Raw genomic sequence first — 17,303 nt, forward strand, 5'->3', positions numbered from 1 at the left:
TATCTTTTTCAAATCTCCATATTATCTTTTTCAAAAATCCAAATTTATCTTTTTCAAATATCTTTCATATCTCTTCAATTTTAAATTATATCTTTTCTTATCATACTTATTTCCTTTTAAATCATATCTTCTATCTTATCTTTCTCCTTATTTTTGAAAACCCACCCCCCTTCCCTTTTAAAAACACATTCGGCCTCCCTCCTCTCATCCACCATTCAACACAAGCTCTCCTTCTACCCATCTCCTTTCTTTTATTTTGCTTGAGGACAAGCAAACCTCTAAGTTTGGTGTGTTTATCCGTGATCACTAAGCCATACCCACTAAGATCATGGCTCCTAAAGGAAAACAACCGACTCCAAGAGGCAAGAAAGAGAGCATTCCAAAACCACTTTGGAATCAAGGGAGGTTCTTAACCAAATAACATTCAGACCATTACTACAAAATAATGGGTCTAAGATCAGTGATCCCGGAAGTCAAGTTCGATCTAAAAGAAGATGAATATCCGGAGATCCAAGAGCAGATTCGAAACAGGAACTGGGAAGTCCTAGCTAATCCTGAAACGAAAGTGGGAAGGAATACGGTTCAGGAATTCTACGCTAATCTGTGGCAAACAGACAGGCAGAGAATATCTGGAACTGCCTTCTATGACTATCGAACTTTGGTCAGAGGAAAGATTGTTCACATCCACCCTGACAAAATCAGGGAGATCTTTAAGCTACCTGATGAGCGGATAATTTATACGCTTTTTGGCATTGTTTTTAGTATATTTTTAGTAGAATCTAGTTACTTTTAGGGATGTTTTTAATAGATTTTGTGTTAAATTCACATTTCTGGACTTTACTATGAGTTTTTGTGTTTTTCTGTGATTTCAGGTATTTTCTGGCTGAAATTGAGGGACTTGAGCAGAAATCAGATTCAGAGGTTGAAAAAGGACTGCTGATGCTGTTGGATTCTGACCTCCCTGCACTCAAAGTGGATTTTCTGGAGCTACAGAACTCGAAATGGCGCGCTTCCAATTGCGTTGGAAAGTAGACATCCAGGGATTTTCAGAAATATATAATAGTCCATACTTTGGCCAAGAATTGACGACGTAAACTGGCGTTCAACGCCAGCTTTCTGCCCAAATCTGGCGTCCAGCGCCAGAAAAGGATCCAAAACCAGAGTTGAACGCCCAAACTGGCACAGAAACTGGCGTTCAACTCCACAAATGGCCTCTGCACGTGCTACATGTAATCTCGGCCCAAACACACACCAAGTGGGCCCCGGAAGTGGATTTATGCATCAATTACTTACTCATGTAAACCCTAGTGACTAGTTTATTATAAATAGGACCTCTTACTATTGTATTAGGCATCTTTGGTCTCAGTTTTATTCCATTGTTCATCTTAGGAGACTATTGATCTCGTTTAGGGGGCTGGCCATCTCGGCCATGCCTGGACCTTCACTTATGTATTTTCATACGGTAGAGTTTCTACACTCCATAGATTAAGGTGTGGAGCTCTGCTGTTCCTCAAAGATTAATGCAAGTACTACTGTTTTCTATTCAATTCTTCTTATTTCTCTTCTAAGATATCCATTCGCACCTAAGAACGTGATGAAGGTGATGATTATGTGTGACGCTCATCATCCTTCTCCCTTATGAACGCGTGCCTGACAAACACTTCTGTTCTACATGAATTAAGCTAGAATGAGTATCTCTTAGATCTCCTAACCAGAATCTTCGTGGCGTAAGCTAGAATGATGGCGGCATTCAAGAGAATCCGAAAAGTCTAAACCTTGTCCGTGGTATTCCGAGTAGGATTCAATGATTGAATGACTGTGACGAGCTCCTAACTCGCGATTGCAGGGCGTTAGTGACAGACGCAAAAGGATAGTAAATCCTATTCCAGCATGATCGAGAACCGACAGATGAATAGCCGTGCCGTGACAGGGTGCGTGAGCATATTATTCACTGAGAGGATAAGATGAAGCCATTGACAACGGTGATGCCTCCAGACGATTAGCCGTGCCGTGACAGGGCATTGGATCATTTTCCCGAGAGATGACCGAAAGTAGCCATTGACAGTGGTGATGTATCACATAAAGCCAGCCATGGAAAGGAGTAAGACTGATTGGATGAAGATAGCAAGAAAGCAGAGGTTCAGAGGAACGAAAAGCATCTCCATTCGCTTGTCTGAAATCCCTGCCAATGAATCTACATAAGTATCTCTATCCCTTTTATTGTTTATTTTAATCTAATAAAATATCATGTTTAAATCCGCCTGACTGAGATTTGCAAGGTGACCATAGCTTGCTTCAAGCCAACAATCTCTGTGGGATCGACCCTTACTCACGTAAGGTTTATTACTTGGACGACCCAGTACACTTGCTGTAGTTGAACGGAGTTGTGTCCACACATAGTAAAGAGCCATAATAATGATTCCATACAATAACAAAGAGTACTACATTAATGTGATCACAATTTCGTCCACCAAGTTTTTGGCGCCGTTGCCGGGGATTGTTTGAGTTTTCGGCAAGCTTTTGGTCCGGTAACATCAGTGCCAGATTCCCTTTTGATCCGGCAACAGCACCAAGTTTTTGGCGCCGTTGCCGGGGATTGTTTGAGTTTGGACAACTGACGGTTCATCCTGTTGCTCAGATTAGGTAATTTTCTTTTTGTTTTGTTTTCAAAAATCTTTCAAAAAATATTTTCCTTTGTTTTCGAAAAAAAAAATTTACTAAAAATAATGTTTTCAAAAATAAATTATTCTATGGCTTCAAAATTTTTAAGAATGAATTCTAGTGTTTCATGAAGCATGCTGAAGCCTATCTGGCTGTAAAGCCATACCCAAACTGCTTTGGGATTGGCTAATCACTTCAGTGGAGTCATGCCCAATCCTTTTGGATAGGGTATGTTAGGCTTGTCATGTCTGAATTACACTCATATTTTTATTAAAGCTTGGCTAGCTATTAAGCCATGCCTGACCCTTTGATTGGAGCTTTAAGACTAACATGGCAAGATTCCTGGAATTCATATTAAAAATTTTGAAATCCTTATTCTTACTTCTCACAATAATTTTCGAAAAAATTAAAAGAAAATCCAAAAAAATTAGAAAATCATAAAAATCAAAAATATTCTGTGTTTCTTGTTTGAGTCTTGAGTCATATCATAAGTTTGGTGTCAATTGCATATGCATCTTGCATTTTTTCGAAAATATCATGCATTCATAGTGTTCTTCATGATCTTCAAGTTGTTCTTGGTAAGTCTTCTTGTTTGATCTTGATGATTTTTTGTTTTGTGTCTTTTCATGTTTATCATATGCATTCTTGAATTCTTAGTGTCTAAGCATTAAAGAATTCTAAGTTTGGTGTCTTGCATGTTTTCTTTGCATTAAAAATTTTTCAAAATTATGTTCTTGATGTTCATCTTGACATTCAAAGTGTTCTTGGTATTCATCTTGACACTCATATCATTCATGCATGCATTCATTGTTTTGATCTAAAAATTTCATGCATTATATCAATTTTCTTGTTTTTCCCTTGCATCATAAAAATTCAAAAAATCAAAAAAAATATCTTTCCCTTTTTCTCTCATCAAATTCGAAAAATTGAGTTGACTTTTTCAAAAATTTTTAAAATCAAGTTGTTTCTCATGAGTCAAATCAAATTTTCAATTTGAAAATCTTATCTTTTTCAAAATCTTTTTCAAAAATCAAATCTTTTTCAAAATTCTTAGCTATTTTCGAAAATTCCAAAAATATTTTTCAAAAATCTTTTTCTTACTTTTATATAAAATTTTCGAAAATAACTAATCAATTAATGATTTGATTCAAAAATTTGAAGTTTGTTACTTGCTTGTTAAGAAAGATTCAAACTTTAAGTTCTAAAATCATATCTTGTGATTTCTTATGAATCAAGTCATTAATTGTGATTTTAAAAATCAAATCTTTTTCAAAACTAATTCCTATCATATCTTTTCAAAATATCTTCTTATCTTATCTTTTTCAAAAAAAATATCTTTTCAAAATATCTTTTCTAACTTCCTAACCTCTTATCTTTTCAAAATTTGTTTCAACTAACTAACCAACTTTTTGTTTGTTTCTTAACTTTTTCAAAACCTCCTAACTAACCCTCTCTCTATCATTTTCGAAAATATCTTCCTTCTTTTTCAAAAATATCTTTTCAAAATATCTTTTCTAACTTCCTAACTTCCTATCTTTTCAAAATTTGTTTCAACTAACTAACTAACTTGTTGTTTGTTTCTTATCTTTTTCAAAACCACCTAACTAACTCTCTCTCTCTCAATTTTCGAAAATATCTCTCCCTTTTTCAAAAATTTCTTTTTAATTAACTAATTGTTTTTATTTTTAAAATTAAAAAAAATTTTGAAAAAAAATACTAACAATTTTCAAAAACTATTTTTCAAAAATCACTAACTCTTTTTCAAAATAATTTTCGAAAATTTTCCTTCCCCCATCTCATTCTACTTATTCATTCATATCCTAACATCTCATCTCACATCTCAAAGCCTCCTCACAGTTGTGTTTCTTCCTTTACATCACATCCTTTATCTCCCCCTCTTCTTCTACTTACAAAGGGATCCCTATACTGTGGTATAAAGGATCTCTATTATTATCATTTTTCTGGCCATTCTTCCTTGTCATATGAGCAGGAGCAAGGATAAGAACATTCTTGTGGAAGCAGATCCAGAACCTGAAAGAACTCTGAAGAGAAAATTAAGAGAAGCTAAAATACAACAATCCAGAGATAACCTTTCAGAAATTTTCGAACAGGCAGAGGAGATGGCAGCCGAAAATAATAATAATACAAGGAGGATGCTTGGTGACTTTACTGCACCTAATTCCAATTTACATGGAAGAAGCATCTCCATTCCTGCCATTGGAGCAAACAACTTTGAGCTGAAACCTCAATTAGTTTCTCTGATGCAGCAGAACTGCAAGTTTCATGGACTTCCATCTGAAGATCCTTTTCAGTTCTTAACTGAATTCTTGCAGATATGTGATACTGTTAAGACTAATGGAGTAGATCCTGAAGTCTACAGGCTCATGCTTTTCCCTTTTGCTGTAAGAGACAGAGCTAGATTATGGTTGGATTCTCAACCTAAAGACAGCCTGAACTCTAGGGATAAGCTGGTCACGGCTTTCTTAGCCAAGTACTTTCCTCCTCAAAAGCTGAGCAAGCTTAGAGCTGATGTTCAAACCTTCAGACAGAAAGAAGGTGAATCTCTCTATGAAGCTTGGGAAAGATACAAACAGTTGACCAAAAAGTGTCCTTCTGACATGCTTTCAGAATGGACCATCCTGGATATATTCTATGATGGTTTATCTGAGCTATCAAAGATGTCACTGGACACTTCTGCAGGTGGATCCATTCACCTAAAGAAAACGCCTGCAGAAGCTCAAGAACTCATTGACATGGTTGCTAATAACCAGTTCATGTACACTTCTGAAAGGAATCCTGTGAGTAATGGGACGCCTATGAAGAAGGGAGTTCTTGAAGTTGATACTCTGAATGCCATATTGGCTCAGAACAAAATATTGACTCAGCAAGTCAATATGATTTCAAAGAGTCTGCATGGAATGCAAGCTGCATCCAACAGTACTCAAGAGGCTTCTCCTGAAGAAGAAGCCTATGATCCTGAGAACCCTGCAACAGCAGAGGTAAATTACTTAGGTGAACCTTATGGAAACACCTATAACTCAACATGGCGAAATCATCCAAATTTCTCATGGAAGGATCAAAAGCCTCAACAAGGCTTTAATAATGGTGGAAGAAACAGGTTTAGCAATAGCAAGCCTTTTCCATCATCAACTCAGCAACAGACAGAGAACTCCGAACAAAATGCTTCTAATTTAGCAAATCTAGTCTCTGATCTATCTAAGGCCACTGTAAGTTTCATGAATGAAACAAGGTCTTCCATTAGAAATCTGGAAGCACAAGTGGGCCAGCTGAGTAAAAGGATCACTGAAATCCCTCCTAGTACTCTCCCAAGCAATACAGAAGAGAACCCAAAAGGAGAGTGCAAGGCCATTGACATAAGCGCCATGGCCGAACCTGTGAGGAGAGGAGAGGACGTGAATCCCAAGGAGGAAGACCTCCTGGGACGTCTAGTGATCAATAAGGAGCTTCCCTCTGGGGAATCAAAGGACTCTGAGACTCATCTAGAGACTATAGAGATCCCATTGAACCTCCTTATGCCCTTCATGAGCTCGGATGAGTATTCCTCTTCTGAAGAGAATGAGGATGTCACTGAAGAGCAAACTGCCAAGTTTCTTGGTGCAATCATGAAGCTGAATGCCAAATTGTTTGGCATTGATGCTTGGGAAGTTGAACCTCCCTTGTTCATCAATGAACTAAGTGATCTGGATCAACTGACATTGCCTCAGAAGAGACAGGATCCTGGAAAGTTCATAATACCCTGTACCATAGGCACCATGATCTTTAAGGCTCTGTGTGATCTTGGTTCAGGAATAAACCTCATGCCCCTCTCTGTAATAGAGAAACTGGGAATCTATGGAGTGCAAGCTACTAAAATCTCACTAGAGATGGTAGACAGCTCAAGAAGACAGGCTTATGGACAAGTAGAAGATGTATTAGTAAAGGTTGAGGGCCTTTACATACCTACTGATTTCATAGTCCTGGATACTGGAAAGGAAGAGGATGAATCCATCATCCTAGGAAGACCTTTCCTGGCCACAGCAAGAGCTGTGATTGATGTTGACAGAGGTGAAATAGTCCTTCAATGGAATGAGAACTCCCTTGTATTCAAAACTCAAGGATCTCCCTCTGCAACCATGGAGAGGAAGCAGGAAAAGCTTCTCTCAAAGCAGAGTCAACCAGAGCCCCCACAGTCAAACTCTAAGTTTGGTGTTGGGAGGCCACAACCAAACTCTAAGTTTGGTGTTGAACTCCCATATCCAAACTCTAAGTTTGGTGTTGGAGAGTCTCAACAAAGCTTTGCACATCTGTGAGGCTCCATGAGAGCCCACTGTCAAGCTATTGACATTAAAGAAGCGCTTGTTGGGAGGCAACCCAATGTTTATCTAATTCTTATTTTTATTGTTTTCATGTTTTCTTAGGTTCATGATCATGTGGAGTCACAAAATAAACAAAAAATTCAAAAACGGAATCAAAAACAGCAGAAGAAAAATCACACCCTGGAGGAGCATCTGTCTGGCGTTCAAACGCCAGAACAAAGCATAGTTCTGGCGCTGAACGCCCAGAATGGGAGCATCCTGGCGCTGAACGCCCAGAACAAGCATGGTTCTGGCGTTCAACGCCAGAAATGGCAGCAAAGGGGCGTTGAACGCCCAGAGTTGTGTGCAAGGGCATTTTGCATGCCTAAATTGGTGCAGGGATGTAAATGCCTTGACACCCCAAGATTTGTGGACCCCACAGGATCCCCACCTACCTTCACTCACTCTCTTCTCTCTTCTCAATCATCCTCTATTTCCAATAAACACTCATCCCTTCTGTCTTCCATTTACCACTCACACCCATACAACCACTACCTTCAAAATTCAACATCTCTCTCCCACCCAATCCCACCCTTATGGCCGAACACACACTCCCATCCATCTCCTCCATATCTTCTTCTTATTCTTCAGTCTTTCTTCTTTTGCTCGAGGGCGAGCAACATTCTAAGTTTGGTGTGGTAAAAGCATAGCTTTTTTTGTTTTTTCCATAACCATTGATGGCACCTAAGGCCAGAGAAACCTCTAGAAAGAGGAAAGGGAAGACAAAAGCTTCCATCAAGGGTCTATAGCTCAGTGGTAGAACATTTGACTGCAAATCAAGAGATCCCTGAGATACCTCAGGGGATACATTTTCTTCCACACAATTATTGGAAGCAACTAAGGGTGGAACATCAAGAGCACTCCATCATCCTTCATGAAATCAGAGAAGATCTAAAAGCAATGAAGGAGGAGCAGCAAAGACAAGGAAGAGACACAGAAGAGCTCAAGAACATCACTAAGGTGGACTCATTCCTTGTTCTTACTTTCTCTGTTTGTCGTTTTCTATGTTATGTGCTTATCTATGTTTGTGCCTTCACTACATGATCATTAGTAGTTAGTAACTTTGTCTTAAAGATATGAATGTCCTATGAATCCATCACCTCTCTTAAATGAAAAATGTTTTAATTCAAAAGAACAAGAAGTACATGAGTTTCGAATTTATCCTTGAACTTAGTTTAATTATATTGATGTGGTGACAATGCTTCTTGTTTTCTGAATGTATGCTTGAACAGTGCATATGTCTTATGAAGTTGTTGTTTAAGAATGTTAAATATGTTGGCTCTTGAAAGAATGATGACTAGGAGACATGTTATTTGATAATCTGAAAAATCATAAAAATGATTCTTGAAGCAAGAAAAAGCAGGAAAGAACAAAGCTTGCAGAAAAAAAAAAGAAAGAAAGAAAAAAAAATAGGCGAAAAAAAAATGTAGAAGAAAAAAAATAGAAAGAAAAAGCAAGCAGAAAAAGCCAATAACCCTTAAAACCAAAAGGCAAGGGCAAATAAAAAGGATCCCAAGGCTTTGAGCATCAGTGGATAGGAGGGCCTAAAGGAATAAAATCCTGGTCTAAGCGGCTAAACCAAGCTGTCCCTAACCATGTGCTTGTGGCGTGTAGGTGTCAAGTGAAAACTTGAGACTGAGCGGTTAAAGTCAAGGTCCAAAGTAAAAGAAGAGTGTGCTTAAGAACCCTGGACACCTCTAATTGGGGACTTTAGCAAAGCTGAGTCACAATCTGAAAAGGTTCACCCAATTATGTGTCTGTGGCATTTATGTATCCGGTGGTAATACTGGAAAACAAAGTGCTTAGGGCCACGGCCAAGACTCATAAAATAGCTGTGTTCAAGAATCATCATACTGAACTAGGAGAATCAATAACACTATCTGAACTCTGAGTTCCTATAGATGCCAATCATTCTGAACCTCAATGGATAAAGTGAGATGCCAAAACTATTCAAGAGGCAAAAAGCTATAAGTCCCGCTCATTTGATTGGAGCTATGTTTCATTGATAGTTTGGAATTTATAGTATATTCTATTCTTTTTATCCTATTTTGATTTTCAGTTGCTTGGGGACAAGCAACAATTTAAGTTTGGTGTTGTGATGAGCGGATAATTTATACGCTTTTTGGCATTGTTTTTAGTATATTTTTAGTAGAATCTAGTTACTTTTAGGGATGTTTTTAATAGATTTTGTGTTAAATTCACATTTCTGGACTTTACTATGAGTTTGTGTGTTTTTCTGTGATTTCAGGTATTTTCTGGCTGAAATTGAGGGACTTGAGCAGAAATCAGATTCAGAGGTTGAAAAAGGACTGCTGATGCTGTTGGATTCTGACCTCCCTGCACTCAAAGTGGATTTTCTGGAGCTACAGAACTCGAAATGGCGCGCTTCCAATTGCGTTGGAAAGTAGACATCCAGGGCTTTCCAGCAATATATAATAGTCCATACTTTGGCCAAGAATTGACGACGTAAACTGGCGTTCAACGCCAGCTTTCTGCCCAAATCTGGCGTCCAGCGCTAGAAAAGGATCCAAAACCAGAGTTGAACGCCCAAACTGGCACAGAAACTGGCGTTCAACTCCACAAATGGCCTCTGCACGTGCTACACATAATCTCGGCCCAAACACACACTAAGTGGGCCCCGGAAGTGGATTTATGCATCAATTACTTACTCATGTAAACCCTAGTGACTAGTTTATTATAAATAGGACCTCTTACTATTGTATTAGGCATCTTTGGTCTCAGTTTTATTCCATTGTTCATCTTAGGAGACTATTGATCTCGTTTAGGGGGCTGGCCATCTCGGCCATGCCTGGACCTTCACTTATGTATTTTCATACGGTAGAGTTTCTACACTCCATAGATTAAGGTGTGGAGCTCTGCTGTTCCTCAAAGATTAATGCAAGTACTACTGTTTTCTATTCAATTCTTCTTATTTCTCTTCTAAGATATCCATTCGCACCCAAGAACGTGATGAAGGTGATGATTATGTGTGACGCTCATCATCCTTCTCCCTTATGAACGCGTGCTTGACAAACACTTCTGTTCTACATGAATTAAGCTAGAATGAGTATCTCTTAGATCTCCTAACCAGAATCTTCGTGGCGTAAGCTAGAATGATGGCGGCATTCAAGAGAATTTGGAAAGTCTAAACCTTGTCCGTGGTATTCCGAGTAGGATTCAATGATTGAATGACTGTGACGAGCTCCTAACTCGCGATTGCAGGGCGTTAGTGACAGACGCAAAAGGATAGTAAATCCTATTCCTGCATGATCGAGATCCGACAGATGAATAGCCGTGCCGTGACAGGGTGCGTGAGCATATTATTCACTGAGAGGATAAGATGAAGCCATTGACAACGGTGATGCCTCCAGACGATTAGCCGTGCCGTGACAGGGCATTGGATCATTTTCCCGAGAGATGACCGAAAGTAGCCATTGACAGTGGTGATGTATCACATAAAGCCAGCCATGGAAAGGAGTAAGACTGATTGGATGAAGATAGCAAGAAAGCAGAGGTTCAGAGGAACGAAAAGCATCTCCATTCGCTTGTCTGAAATCCCTGCCAATGAATCTACATAAGTATCTCTATCCCTTTTATTGTTTATTTTAATCTAATAAAATATCATGTTTAAATCCGCCTGACTGAGATTTGCAAGGTGACCATAGCTTGCTTCAAGCCAACAATCTCTGTGGGATCGACCCTTACTCACGTAAGGTTTATTACTTGGACGACCCAGTACACTTGCTGGTTAGTTGAACGGAGTTGTGTCCACACATAGTAAAGAGCCATAGTAATGATTCCATACAATAACAAAGAGTACTACATTAATGTGATCACAATTTTGTGCACCACTACCTCAGCTGAAAGATGACCCAGACTCCTTCAATAGGAGAATGATGAGAACAAACAAGGGCCTGGATAAGATTCTAGAGGATATATGCATCCCTGGAGCCAGGTGGACCACCAACAGCAAGGGTGTCCCAAATCAACTCAAGAGAGAAGATCTCAAACCAGTCGCCAGAGGTTGGCTGGACTTCATTGGGCGTTCTATATTGCCCACAAGCAACCGTTCTGAAATCACTGTTAAAAGAGCAGTGATGATCCATTGCATTATGTTGGGAAAAGAAGTAGAAGTTCATCAACTGATCCCATCTGAATTTTACATACTTGCTAACAAGAACTCCAAGGATGCCAGGTTGGCTTATCCAAGCTTAATCTCTATGCTCTGCAAAGATGCTGGAGTAAAGATGGGAATAACAGAGTATATCTCAGTGGAGCAACCGATCACTAAAATCACAATGGAAAAACAACAAATGCAGGATGACCCCATCAAGAAGAGGGTGCAAGAATTCCTCCTAGAAGTCCCTCAATTTGAATATTGGGAACAACTTGAAGCATCTGTTACCAAGTTGCAAGAATCTATGGACCAAATAAAGGAAGAACAGCAAAATCAAAACAGTATGCTCTGCAAACTGCTCAGGGAACAAGAAGAGCAGGGGCGTGACTTAAAGGAACTGAAGCGTCAGAAGTTATCTCTTGAAGGACCAAGCACTCCACAGACTAGAGGAACAACCACATCCTAAACTCAAGGTTGTTGAGCCCTAATCTTAGCCTTAACTCTGTGATAATTGTTCTTATTTGAGTTCTACCTTAGTAGTTATAGTGGTAATTCGTAGTTATTTTATCTCCAATTAAGCTATAATTTATTTTTCTCATCATCATTAAACATGAATAAAATAGAAGATTTTCTTTAGGATAAGGAGGCAATATTTTTCGAGTTTTTAATACAAGAAATTCTGATTAATTACATGTGGTGGCAATGCTTTCTGCCTTCTGAATGAATGCTTGAACAGTGCATATGTCTTTGGAATTCGATGTTCTTGAATGTTAAATATGTTGGCTCTTGAAAGAATGATAAACATGAGACATGTTATTAGTAATCTAAAAAATCATAAAAATGATTCTTGAAGCAAGAAAAAGCAGTGAATACAAAGCTTGCAAAAAAAAAAAAGCAAGCAGAAAAAGCCAATAACCCTTAAAACCAAAAGGCAAGGATAATAAAAAGGATCCAAGGCTTTGAGCATCAGTGGATAGGAGGGCCTAAGGGAATCAAATCCTGGTCTAAGCGGCTAAACCAAACTGTCCCTAACCATGTGCTTGTGGCGTGAAGGTGTCAAGTGAAAACTTGAGACTGAGCGGTTAAAGTCAAGGTCCAAAGCAAAAAGAAGAGTGTGCTTAAGAACCCTGGACACCTCTAATTGGGGACTTTAGCAAAGCTGAGTCACAATCTGAAAAGGTTCACCCAATTATGTGTCTGTGGCATTTATGTATCCGGTGGTAATACTGGAAAACAAAGTGCTTAGGGCCACGGCCAAGACTCATAAAAGTAGCTGTGTTCAAGAGTCAACATACTAAACTAGGAGAATCAATAACACTATCTGAATTCTAAGTTCCTATAGATGCCAATCATTCTGAGCTTCAATGGATAAAGTGAGATGCCAAAACTGTTCGGAAGCAAAAAGCTACTAGCCCCGCTCATTTAATTAGAATCTGAGCTTCACTCAAAAACTCTGAGATATTATTATTTCTTGACTCATTTGTATTCTATTTTATTTGTCTAGTTGCTTGGGGACAAGCAACAATTCAAGTTTGGTGTTGTGATGAGCGGATATTTTATACGCTTTTTAGGGTTAATTTCATATAGTTTTAGTAGGTTTTAGTTAGTTTTTAGTTTATTTTCATTAGTTTCTAGGAAAAATTCATATTTCTGGACTTTACTATGAGTTTGTGTGTTTTTTTGTAATTTCAGGTATTTTCTGGCTGAAATTGAGGGAGCTGGGCAAAAATCTGATTCAAGCTGAAAAAGGACTGCTGATGCTGTTGGATCCTGACCTCTCTGCACTCGGAATGGAATTTCTGGAGCTACAGGAGTCTAATTGACGCGCTTCCAATTGCGTTGGAAAGTATACATCTAGGGCTTTCCAGCAATATATAATAGTCCATACTTTGCTCAAGGATAGATGACGTAAACTGGCGTTCAACGCCAGTTCCATGTTGCAGTCTGGCGTCCAGCGCCAGAAACACGTTACAAGTTGGAGTTCAACACCAGAAATAGGTTACAGCCTGGCGTTGAACGCCCAAAACAGCCCAGGCACGTGAGAAGCTTTAGTCTCAACCCCAGCACACACCAAGTGGGCCCCAGAAGTGGATTTCTGCACTATCTATCATAGTTTACTCATTTTCTGTAAACATAGGTTACTAGTTTAGTATTTAAACAACTTTTAGAGATTTAATTTTTATCTCATGACATTTTTAGATCTGAACTTTGTAATCTCTGACGGCATGAGTCTCTAAACTCCCTTGTTGGGGGTGAGGAGCTCTGTTGTGTTTTGATGAATTAATGCAACTATTTCTGTTTTCCATTCAAACATGCGTGTTCCTATCTAAGATTTTCATTTGCGCTTAATTATAGAGAAGGTGATGATCCGTGACACTCATCACCTTCCTCAATCCATGAACGTGTGTCTGACAACCACCTCCGTTCTACATCAGATTGAATGAGTATTGATGCCAAGGCATCATAGGCTAGTTTCACTAGCATTTTTCTGTTAGTTTTAGTTGTTTTATGCATTTTCTTGAGCTTAAAGTAACCAAAAATGGTTAAATGAAGAACAAAGCAATGAACCATCCAAACAACATGATTTTGATGCATATTCCATGAGTTTTAGTTATAATACTTAAATGCTATGAATGGAAGATTTCTCATGAAATTTTGCAAGACTTTGATGCAATTGTTTGAATGATTTCAGGGAAGAAGAGGCTAAGCAAGGAAGCAACAAAATCAATGAAGGAAGCTTGAATATCACATGTGGAGTTTAAGTTCCAGTTTAAGCCTAAACTGGAGCTTAAACGTCAAAATCATGAAGGATAAGAAATGCTGGAATTGAAGTTTAACCTCCAGTTTGACCTTAAACTGGAGGTTAAACGCCAGAATGATAATGCCACTCAGGGAGGAGTTCCACGTTTAACCTCCAGTTTGACCTCAAACTGGAGGTTAAACGCCAGAACCAGGGAGCCATTCCACGTTTAAGCTCCAGTTTGACCTCAAACTGGAGCTTAAACGTGTTCGGCAGCTTTTCTCCTCCAGGGTTGCTCTCTCCATTTCCACGTTTAACCTCCAGTTTGACCTCAAACTGGAGGTTAAACGTGTTCGACACCTCCAGGGCTACCATTCTAAGCTTCCACGTTTAACCTCCAGTTTGACCTCAAACTGGAGGTTAAACGTGTTCGACCTCCAGTATGCCTCCACCCTTTTCCACGTTTAACCTCCAGTTTGACCTCAAACTGGAGGTTAAACGTGTTCGACCTCCAGGGCTGCCCTTCCTATTTCCACGTTTAAGCTTCAGTTTAACCTTAAACTGAAGCTTAAACGTGTTCGACTACATGACTCTCCAGGGCTACCTTCTTCCATTTCCACGTTTAAGCTTCAGTTTAACCTTAAACTGAAGCTTAAACGTGCTTCTACAAAAGGCCTCACTGGAAGTGTCTGGCGTTTAAGCTGCAGTTTAAGCTTAAACTACAACTTAAACGCCACTCTTGGAAAAGGTTTCTGGGCCAAAAATATTGTGATTTAAGTTAGTCTTTGAGCACAAATATTAACTTAAACTTACTTTGGTATGAAACCCAATTGAATATCATGGTTTATGGGATTGGGCCTGAAGGATTGATGAGTTTGAAATCTCAATTTATTGAGTCATGTGTCATTATTTGATTATCACTAAGTTGGCTCAATAAATGTTACAGGATTTGGATCAACAACCTCATCAAGATTATGGATCATAAACCCAAGGCAAAAGGAAAGCAAGGAGAGGCCTCAAAGCCCAAGAAGCACAACTGAAGCTCAATATAGAAAGTGTATAAATAGGATAGAAGTTAAGTTAGAGGGGACTTTTACTTTCACTTTTAGCTAGTTTTCCTTTTCTTTGTAATGGAATTCAGAGCTATGATTCACTAAACCCCCTTTCATTGGGTTAGGGAGCTCTATTGTAATTCAATGAATCAATAATAGTTTATCTTCTTCTTCAATCTTTTCTCTTGAATTTTGTTAGAAAGCTTCTCAATCTAATTCCATTGAGTAGTTGTCTTGGGAAAGAAACTACCCATACTTGGAATCCTTCGGAGCCTTGGGAAAGGAATGGAGGATTCATGCTAGAGAAGCTTTCTCACAGTGAATTGGATTGGGGTTTGGATGGATATTGTGACATGTAATCCTACCAAATTGTGGTTCATGAAATTGTGTGGTATAATCAGTGATCAAGCATCATCTCTTCTTATGAACATTTAAACCAAGGGATTGGGAATTTGTTTGTTTTTAGAGAGCATTGGTGAGCCAAGGGATTGGGATCCAATCATATAAGATTGCCAAGCAAAATTCAATGAACGCATTGGTTGAGGAAGAGATAAACATGTTTTGATTCGGAGATCTCAATATCTCCTATAACCCAATGAATTCCCCATTTCTGATTTCCATCTTCTCTTTACATTCTGCCACTCAATTCATGCAATCATCCCCATTCCCCTTTTAATTTCAGCAATTTAGTTTCTGCTCTTTAATTTATGCAATTTAAGATTCCGCCATTTCAATTTCTTGTCATTTACTTTTCCCGCCAATTTTACATTCTGCAATACTCATCTCAATCTTGATTCTGCTCAACTAGAACACACTTCTAATCCGAATTGCTCATTCAACCAATCCTTGTGGGATTCGACCTCACTCTATTGTGAGTTTTTACTTGACGATAACCGGTGCACTTGCCGGAAGGAATTTTGCCGATCGTGCAATTTCCTAAATCGTAGCATAACTAGTTTATGCGCATCAAGTTTATGGCGCCGTTGCCGGGGATTGGTTTTCGATTGACAATTCTCAAATTGGAAGCTAACTAGATTGAGCAATTTTCTCTTGCTTTGTTAATTCTGTCCAAGATACTTGTTGAATTTTAATTTCTGCACTCGGTTATATGCTTTCCTTCTTTATGCCTTTAAATTCATGCAACTAACTCACTGACTCACTAACTGTTTGAATTAATTCCTCAATTGATCTAACCATACTCTTCCATTAACCAAGAGTATTTCACTTGTTTGTGTTTGAGCTGTGTTCTTGTATGACAGGTAGGAGAGGAGAGACATCAACTCCTCCATATACCGAACCAGAGAGGACCCTTCATAGACTTAGAAGGGAAGCAAGAGGGAAGAGAGTAGTGGGAGAAGAGGAATCTGAAGGAGAATCTGAGGACAATTTTGAGGAAGCTTTAGATCTCAACATGGATAGAGAAGTTCACAACCATGAGAGAGCTGATGGAAACGATGCCATTCCTGAGAGGAGGGTTCTTAGTTCATACATAAACCCAACCTCTGGGAATTGTGGTAGTAGCATCCAGAAACCACCCATTCAGGCCAACAATTTTGAGCTCAAGCCACAGCTAATATCACTAGTGGAGAATCATTGTTCCTTTGGAGGAAGTGCTAATGAAGACCCAAACCAACATCTCACAAAATTCCTGAGAATTTATGACACTGTGAAGTCCAATGGAGTCCAGGAAGATGCCTATAAACTGCTTTTGTTCCCATTTTCACTTAGGGACAAAGCAGCTAAGTGGCTGGAATCATTCCCAAGGGGGAGTCTAACAACATGGGATGAGGTGGAAAGCAAGTTTCTGGCACGTTTCTACCCTCCACAAAAGGTCAATAGGCTTCGATCTGAGGTTCAGACTTTTAGACAACAAGATGGTGAAACTCTCTACGAGGCATGGGAGAGATTCAAGGACTTGACAAGGAAATGCCCGCCAAACATGTTCCATGATTGGGTGCAATTGCACATCTTCTATGATGGGCTCTCTTATGAATCAAGGAAGGCTGTAGACCATTCATCAGGAGGTTCATTGAACAGGAAAAAGACTGTGGAAGAAGCCATTGAAGTGATCGAGACAGTGGCTGAGAATGAGTACTACTATGCATCAGAGAGGCACAACACTAAGGGAGTCATGGAGCTGAACCATGTTGATACAATTCTAGCCCAAAACAAGGTGTTTGCCAAGCAACTAGCAGAGCTTACCAGGCAATTAGAAACAAAGCAAGTGGCTGCAATACACACACAAGATCAAGAGGAAGTAAGCATTGAAGGAGGTGATTGGGATGAGGCTAACTATGTGGGAAACCAACAAAGGCAATCATATGATCCACATTCCAACACTTACAACCCAGGCTGGAGAAACCACCCAAACTTTGGGT

The 17,303-nt window shown here is 39.1% G+C and overlaps 2 non-coding genes across 2 annotated transcripts; both read right to left on the reverse strand.

The window, feature by feature from the left end:
- Positions 1–5,177: 5,177 nt before the first annotated feature.
- Positions 5,178–5,285, reverse strand: LOC112739535 (small nucleolar RNA R71). The gene has a single exon (XR_003170469.1). It is a non-coding gene; the product is annotated as a small nucleolar RNA R71 (small nucleolar RNA).
- Positions 5,286–16,762: 11,477 nt separating this feature from the next.
- Positions 16,763–16,866, reverse strand: LOC112739831 (small nucleolar RNA R71). The gene has a single exon (XR_003170768.1). It is a non-coding gene; the product is annotated as a small nucleolar RNA R71 (small nucleolar RNA).
- Positions 16,867–17,303: the final 437 nt, after the last annotated feature.

This window comes from Arachis hypogaea, chromosome 13 (assembly GCF_003086295.3).
Source record: "Arachis hypogaea cultivar Tifrunner chromosome 13, arahy.Tifrunner.gnm2.J5K5, whole genome shotgun sequence".
In the NCBI taxonomy this organism is placed as follows: Eukaryota; Viridiplantae; Streptophyta; class Magnoliopsida; order Fabales; family Fabaceae; genus Arachis; species Arachis hypogaea.